The 8,534-nt window shown below is 38.8% G+C and overlaps 1 long non-coding RNA gene across 1 annotated transcript; it reads left to right on the forward strand.

Moving 5' to 3' along the window:
* Window positions 1–687: 687 nt before the first annotated feature.
* On the forward strand, window positions 688–7,773 carry LOC113614168 (uncharacterized). The gene is made up of 3 exons (XR_003430489.1): window positions 688–761; window positions 7,070–7,158; window positions 7,405–7,773. It is a non-coding gene; the product is annotated as an uncharacterized LOC113614168 (long non-coding RNA).
* The last annotated feature ends 761 nt before the right edge of the window (window positions 7,774–8,534 follow it).

The following is an 8,534-nucleotide window of genomic DNA, read 5'->3' on the forward strand; positions in this document are numbered from 1 at the left end:
AATGTCCACAGCAGCACTATTTACAGTAGCAAAGACATGGAAGCAACCTAAATGTCCATCAACACATGAATGGCTAAAGAAGGTGTGGTACACATATACAATGGAATATTACTCAGCCGTAAAAAGAACAAAATAATGCCACTTGCAGGGACGTGGATGGGCCGAGAGATTGTTATACTGAGTGAGGTAAGTCAGAAAAAGACATCATATCATATCGCTTATATATAGAATCTAAAAAAATGGTACAAATGAACCTATTTACAAAACAGAAATAGAGTCACAGATGTAGAAAACAAACTCATGGTTACCAGGGGGTAGGTGGCAGGGGAGGGATACATGGGGAGATTGGGATTGACATATACACACAACTATATATAAAATAGATAACTAATAAAGACCTAGTGTAGAGCACAGGGAACTCTACTCAGTACTCTGTAATGACCTATATGGGAAAAGAATCTAAAAAAGAGTGGGTATACGTATAACTGATTCACTTTGCTGTACATCTGAAACTAACACAACATTGTAAATCAACTATGCTCCAATAACAATTAATTTTTAAAAAGATGATATGTGTAAGCCATCAGGGAAACACAAAACCACAATGAGATACTACTTCACACACACACACACACACTCTACAGTCAAGAAGACAATACCAAGTGTTGGAGAGGATTTAGGGAAATTGGAACTGTTGCCCATGGCTGGTGAGAACATAAAGTGGTACGTCTGTCTTGGGAAACAATCTGGCAGTGCCTCCAGTAAGTACAGAGTGATCCTATGACCCTACAAATCCATTGCTAGGTATACACAGAAAAGCAAGGAAGACACATCTACACAAAAATCTGTCCACGAATGTTCACAGCATCATTAATTCATCACAGCTTAAAAAGTGGAAACAACCCAAATGTCCGTCATCAGATAAATGCATAGAAAAAATATGGTCTATGCATACAATGAAATACCATTCAACACTTAACAGACATGAAGTCATGTTGCGTGCTAGGACGTGCATAACCTGATGTCAAGTCAAATAAACCCCGCACAGAAGATCACATAGTATAATATATGATTCCATTTATATGATGTGTGCAGAATAGGTAAGTCTATAGTGACAGAAAGTAGATTGCTGGTTGCCTAGGGTTGGGAGGTGATTGCTAAGGAGTGTGGGTTTTTTTTTTTTTTTAAGGTAACAAAAATATTCTATAAATGGATTACGGTGATAGCTATTAAAAAACCATGGAATTGACCCATTAAATGGGTGATTAACATAGTATGTAAATTTTAACTCGATAAACAGTTTGAAATGCATACATTTTAAAAAAGATTATACATGCGTATTACAGAGGGCAGGACAGAGGTGGGGAGAGGGGTGAGGTAGAAAGAGAGAGACGGGTTCATAAAGCTGTTCCTGAAGTTCCTTCCTCAGCTTGGAATCTGCTGTCCAAGGAGGAAATGTATATTGTCCCAGTGTTGGAGAGTAATCCTGGCATTAGCAAGGTTCATGAATTAAAATGAGATCCCATGATCAGTCCTAACATTTTAGTAGTGCAGAAGGGTATGCCAACAAGATGTAAAAGAAGAAACTGGTAGGCATTTTTCCTGGTGCAGAGCATGACCTGTACTTGAAACAAACTGAAGCAACAATAGGCAAGAAAACATCCCTAGACATACTTTATTTCTTCTTTTTTTAAAAAAATTATTGGACTTCCCTGGTGGCGCAGTGGTTGAGAGTCCACCTGCTGATGCAGGGGACGCGGGTTCGGGCCCCGGTCCGGCAAGATCCCACATGCCGCGGAGCGGCTGGGCCCGTGAGCCATGGCCGCTAAGCCTGTGCGTCCGGAGCCTGTGCTCCGCAATGGGAGGGGCCACAACAGTGAGAGGCCCACATACTGCAAAAAAAATTATTTACTTGTTTATTTTTGGCTGCATTAGGTCTTCGTTGCTGCACGCAGGCTTTCTCCAGTTGCGGCGAGCAGAGGCTGCTCTTCCTTGCAGTACACGGGCTTCTCATTGCAGTAGCTTCCCTTGTTGCAGAGCACGGGCTCTAGGAGCATGGGCTTCAGTAGTTGTGGCGCATGAGTTTAGCTGCTCCATGGCATGTGGGATCTTCCCGAACCAGGGATCTAACCCGTGTCCCCTGCATTGGCAGGCGGATTCTTAACTACTGCCCCGCCAGGGAGGTCCCCATACTTCATTCCTTAATGTGAGATGCAAGAATAGTGCATTGCAACAGATAAAATGAAAGCAATCATGCTGTTGGACTGAGCAAAAATGTTTAATTTCCTTTCCTACCCTTTCCAAATTGTTAATTGACAGAAAATATGCTTTCTATTAAAAAGGATTACGTTCCTGATACTTAATACCAAGAAAGCTATGTCGAAGCCAGACAAAACAGTCAGAGTATAAAGAGCACATGCCACCCAAACATGGCAGAAAGTCTGTTTTACATAAAGCCTCAGAGTCAACACACTGCGGGGAAGTTTTTTAAACGAATAAATAAATCATCACAGAGCAGCTGGAAAGAGGAGTATATTCCTCAGAGATGAGAGAAATGAAAGGGAGCAAAAATCCAAAGAAGAAATGGAATTGGGAACTGGGAATTTTCCCTTTCGTATAGGCACATGCTGACCCTGGTAACGTAAATGCTGCTTTGTACACGAGCACATATAAGGGAGTAGGAGAAAGGGATGGAAAACATCGTCTGGTCCAAGAAGGTTAGGCAGGCACTCAAAAACAAGCGCCAAACACTAAGATCCCCCAAAGAAGTGTGCATTTGCAGAAAATGAACAGTGTATAAGGGAAATCTTCTTTTTGACTTAAATTGAGGTATAGTTGCTCTACAAATCATCAGTTACAGGTGTCCAATATGGTGATGCACAGATTTTAAAGGTTATACTCCATTTATAGTTATTGTAAAATGTGGGTTATATTCTTAGTGTTGTACAATACGTCCTTGTAGCTTATTCTAAACATAATAGTTTGTACCTCTTACTCCCCTCCCCCATCTTGCCCCTCCCCGCTGGTAACCACTAGTTTGTTCTCTAGGAATGAATGAACTAATGAATGAGAAAAAAACCAGAATCTCCCCCCGATACGTCCAAGAGAATCCTTTACCTGTGTGTCTTTGCCACCAGAATTCATTCCATTTGTTTGCCTGAAAATCCTAAATTGAAACCATAGCTTAAAATAGTTCTAAACTGGATGTACCTCCAAAGGCTTGGTAGAAACACACTGACATTTTCTTCAGAGGGATGCACTTCAAATGGATCCTCAAAGAATTCTTATAAATACAATGCCAGAACACCAACTCATGTAAACATCCCCACAAAAACAAACAAAAACCAAAAAATCATCCAAGGAAAAGAGGCACCAGGAGAGAAGCAGAAACAAAAGAAACAACAACCCACAGAAAGAGGTCTGCAAATGCAAAAGCAGTCGGGCCCCTAAAAGTCCAAATGAAAAAGAAGTACGTGTAAAATATTAGAAGAAATAAAATATGCAAGGGAAATATGATGAAGAAACAAGTTATATCCACAATTTTGCCAGCCAACTTGCAAAACGATTGACTTAAACAGCAAATGAAGAGAAAATTAGTAAGTCAGAGGGTAGACTGGGGCACATTAGAAAGAACGTTGCAAAAAAGACCCCCCCCAAAAAAGGGAAAGTAGGAAAGAGGCATTAAAAGACATAGAACAAAGGGGGTGAGAAATCACTGCCTACATGTAATTAGAGTTTTACAAAGACATGATAGAGAGATTGGGAAGAAGGTAGTATCAAACGCATAATGATTAAGAAATTTCAAGAACAGAAGCAAGACACCATTGCCTGGATGGAGACACAACCTATCTGAGTGTGTAAATGAAAAAAAAAAAAATCCAAGGCAAGGTATGTTGTCGTCAAAGAAGCAAAGAACACAGAACACAGATGTTAAAGGAGCTGTAGAGGGAAGAGCCACGTTTCTACCTTTAGTAGAAAAAAACTAGACTGTCTCCTGACTTCTCGTGGAAACGAGTAGCCACTGGAATTATGCATACCTTCAAAACTCTGAATGAAAATAACTGTCAACCTAGGATTGTATGTCCAGAGAAGCTCCTTTTAAGGCAAACAGGAAGTAAAGGTATTCTTAGACAACAAAAAGGAGAGGTCTGCCGGTAACACTGCTTTCTTCAGTGAAGTCTAAAGGATGCATTAAATAATTAGAACATATTCAATAAAGGATGCGTTAAAGAAAGAACATATTCAAAGAGAAATGCAGAGAATGCGGAGGGAGGGGGGAAGAAGCAAACGTGGGGAAAAATCTAAACAAAGTTTAGATTGTATAATGATACACATGAAAGGCTGCAGCAGCCTAACACTTGGGGATTTGATTCGAGTTGATACACACGAATGATGTATATTACTTTAGGACTTAAATATGTGCATTAAAGTCTCTAGAGAAATCATTAAAATCATGCACAGAGGGTATATAACTTCTGGAAATGTAACAGGAAAAACTGGAGGGCTAGTTGCAAAGAATCAAAGAAAGGAGGATGGCTATGGAAGGGGAGCCGTGTAAGATGACAGAGAGTAGAAAGCGCACAGATACATCAAGATCCTACCAAATGCTAATCAAATCAATTTTCCTATTCCAAGATGACAACTGGAGGATTGGGTTATCAGAAAATGCATCCGTATGCTGTTTGCAGAGAACACAGATGTAAGAAGCAACTAGATGGAAAAAGAAATGTCACATATCTGCTACTCAAGAGTAGGTGGATGTAACTCTTGATATTGGAGAAAATGAACTAGAAGTCACAAAGGATTATTCCACGTAAAGAGGGTCAGTAGACATAGAAAACAAAATTATGGTTACCGAAGGGGAAGGGGTAAATTAGGTGTTTGGGATTAACAGATACAAACTACTATACATAAAATAGATACACAAGGATTTACTGTGTAGCACAGGGAACTATACTCAGAATCCTGTAATAACCTACAATGGAAAATAATCTGAAAAAAATATATATATATAACTGAATCACTCTGCTGTATTCCAGAAACTAATATTATAAATCAAATTCAATTAAAAGAAAATACAGGGTAACTACGTATTGCTAAGAAGTTCACTGCTCCAGGGAGATACTCCAAGTTAGCAGCGCATCAATACTTGAAGCACATTTGGCGTAACAATGAGAACTCGACCAATCCATAACCTTAGTCAGTTAACTTTCTGCTCGTGGCAATTGGTACATTAAGCAGACTACATCAAGAGAAAATACGGAGTATTTGTATAGTACAGCTAACACACAATGAATACATTTCCTAAGGTGCATGTGTAGAACACGACTGCCCCCAAACCGGAGACTCAACATGCGTCTCTGAGTCCCACAGAACTTTAACAGCAAATGAACACATCGCGAATTATAAAGCCAGTCTAAAGAAATGGGAGGACGAGTTACACAAAAGTTTGAAAGTTAATCCCCTCTCTCCTCAGTAACCAGTGGGACCATGACAGCACGATTATTTAAATTAGAAAATAGTGGAACTGAATGAAGGTGGAAATGGTACATCTTGAAACTAATTCGACTACATTCAAACTAAGACGGAAAGGAAAGGAAAAGAAGCCACACACTTATAGAAGCGGAAAAGAAGCCACACACTTATAGAAGCTGTAATCGACTAGTAAGTTATGGAAGAGAGTGGAGCGTCTGATGAACATGTTTGTTTCATGCTAATTTGACTGAAACAAACTAAACTTTTGAGAGAGGACTTTCCATCATTCTTACATTTATGAATAGTTTCCTTCTCAAAGGTTCACAGCAATAAATAGCTTTACTCTGAATGGTGCATGTGTTTAAATGGGATACATTTTTATTTACTGTGTTTTCTGTAACTTCTGTTTTGCATCGTATTAATGTAATTCCCTCTGCTTCCTTTTGATCTGCCTCGCTCCAGGCCACAACTGGTCTTTGTTTTCCTTTAACCTTCCTGAATCATGTATTTTATCTATGCATTCTTAAGGGCTGAATTTAATCAGTATTTTTAAAGTGAAATCACTATCTTTCTGTCTTTATAGGTGATTGCAACTGATTCATTTACATTACCATGAGTGACACATACAGGAACACTTTCAAAATTTTGGTTTATGCATTAAACATGATTTTACTGACATTAGAATATGTAGCTTTTCCTAGTAAGACATCATATATATACAAACACATATATAACACACATATAGATACCTGTAAAAACATACTATACGTAGACACATATACATTTACATATGTACATATACATAGTCTGTTGTTGCAGGTATATATATATGTATATAAAAACACATGCACGTGCGCGCGCACACACACACTTATGATTTAACTCTTTCTGAAGGGATATCCATTTCCTTTTTAAAAATATTCAGGTCTTCTGTCCACTTTTTAATTGAACTTGTTTTTTATATTGTATGAGCTGTGTATATTTTTGGATATTAATTAATTTTATATTAATTGATATTAATTAATATTATTAATATTAATTAATTAACCCCTTATCGATTGTATCATTTGCAAATATTTTCTCCCAATCAGTAGGTTGTCTTGGCGTTTTGCCCATGGTTTCCTTTGCTGTGCAAAAGCTTTTAAGTCTAATCAGGTCCCATTTGTTTATTTCTGCTTTTGTTTTCTGAGCCTCAGGAGACAGATCCAAAAAGATATTGCTACGTTTTATGTCAGTGTCCTGCCTGCGTTTTCCTCTAGGAGTTTTACAGTATGCCGGAACCAAAGAGCCCTTGGAAATGAGGGATTGCTCCTGAAAGACAATTGCAAACCATTCTGTTGATGTCCCCTCAGTGTGTTCCCAACTACAGTACGAGTGGGAAACAATCTGAAACTCTTCCATGACGGAGGACAACCCTCCACTGGTTCCTGTTGTTTTGCTTTGTTTTCACCAAAGATCCGTGTTTCTTTGTGCGTTCGATACCGTTTGTTCCAGAGAGTCGATTAACTATAAGTTCTATGAGCTATATCCACTCTACCCCACAGCCTTCTTGAGACGTGAACCCACATCTAACAGACCTTTGCTCTATCCACAGCACTTAACTCCAGTGCCATGGAGGTTATGGTCCATCACTAACGGGTCAGCCCTGGCTACATCAGTGGACGGGTACCAGGGAGCATAAAGGTACAGTATGAGCATCGGGCAAGCACGATCCACTTTTTCACAGCGTTTAGACTTGAATGGATGTGGGAAACTATGGAGTCAGTCAGTAAATGGTGAAAAAAGCAAACTTGTGAAAGCTTGTAGAAGAGAAGTGGAAAAATGTTTACGGATCACTGACAATGTGAAAAGCAATGTATTAAACTTGCTATCGAGTTTTGCTTAAAAGTTAGTTTAGCAAGAAAGAATAGATTTTTTTTTTTTTCTCAGAGTGATGTTTTTGGTGCTTCCAGTCTCCTGGAGTGTGTTTCATGGCGAGTAGGGGGCGGGGAAAATGATGCAGGCAGAGACATTTCCTTGGGAGCTGGTATCTCGTCTGATCCCACAATTCTTTTCTTCTTCCCTTCATTCAAAAATGACTTTTTCTTTGTCTACCAGAAGCCCAGAACTCCTCTATGTCTTGGGGCACGTAGTGAGACAAAGTGGAAAAACACAGCCTTCCCTCAAGGAGTCAAGGTTTTGCAGCTAATACCGACAAGCTAGTTTGCAAGGTGTGTCCCTCAAGAAATAGTTACATGATACAGTATCACGTTTTCTGAATATTCAGTGATATTAAAACTGATTTTTAAATGCTATTAAAAATTGGTGCTTTAAATTACGTGTCTAAAAAGTGATAATTATAAATGAGTTGGGTTGTATATATACCTTTCTTACAAAAGTCTTTGAATGCCAAATGCCTCTGTTAATAGCAGCTATTAAACTGGTGAACGAATGACTTATACATATTAAATATAATCATTAGATATATATACACCGAAACATGCACACACACCTCGATACCTTACTACTTATAAGAATTTTCTGTAAGGAGAATTAGATAGACCTTTATAGCGACGGAAACCTTTGCAGACACTGAAACCATTATTACATAGAATATAACCATACAACCCATTTGGTTCACCTTAGCTGCACTTTCACAAGCCCTTAAAAAGTTGTCTTATGGTAGAACTACAGAGGAACGTCGGCATGTCCTTAAATTAGAGGATTTTTCCCCCTCTGCATTTTTTTTTCATTCATAAATGACATTTGGTATATCATAGATGTGGCACTCATGGGAGTGGGGAAAGGCTGGTTGACACAATTTGATATCTGTTAGAGGAAAATGAAATTTCACTTCCAACCTCATACTCCGTCATCACCTGCATGCTACACACGCACATTAGAAAATTTCCTGCATTTGTACGTTTGGACGCATGACATACGAATGTTCATAGAAATACTGTGTGTAAGAGTAAAATTTTAAAAAATCAAAACAACACAAGTCCATAAAGAGTAGAATGAAGAAATAAAGTGTGGGATGTTTAGCCAGTGAAATACTATAGTGCCATGACCCCCTCTGC

This window comes from Aethalodelphis obliquidens, unplaced genomic scaffold (genome assembly GCF_003676395.1).
Source record: "Aethalodelphis obliquidens isolate GAN/ISIS:26980383/991018 unplaced genomic scaffold, ASM367639v1 scaffold91, whole genome shotgun sequence".
In the NCBI taxonomy this organism is placed as follows: Eukaryota; Metazoa; Chordata; class Mammalia; order Artiodactyla; family Delphinidae; genus Aethalodelphis; species Aethalodelphis obliquidens.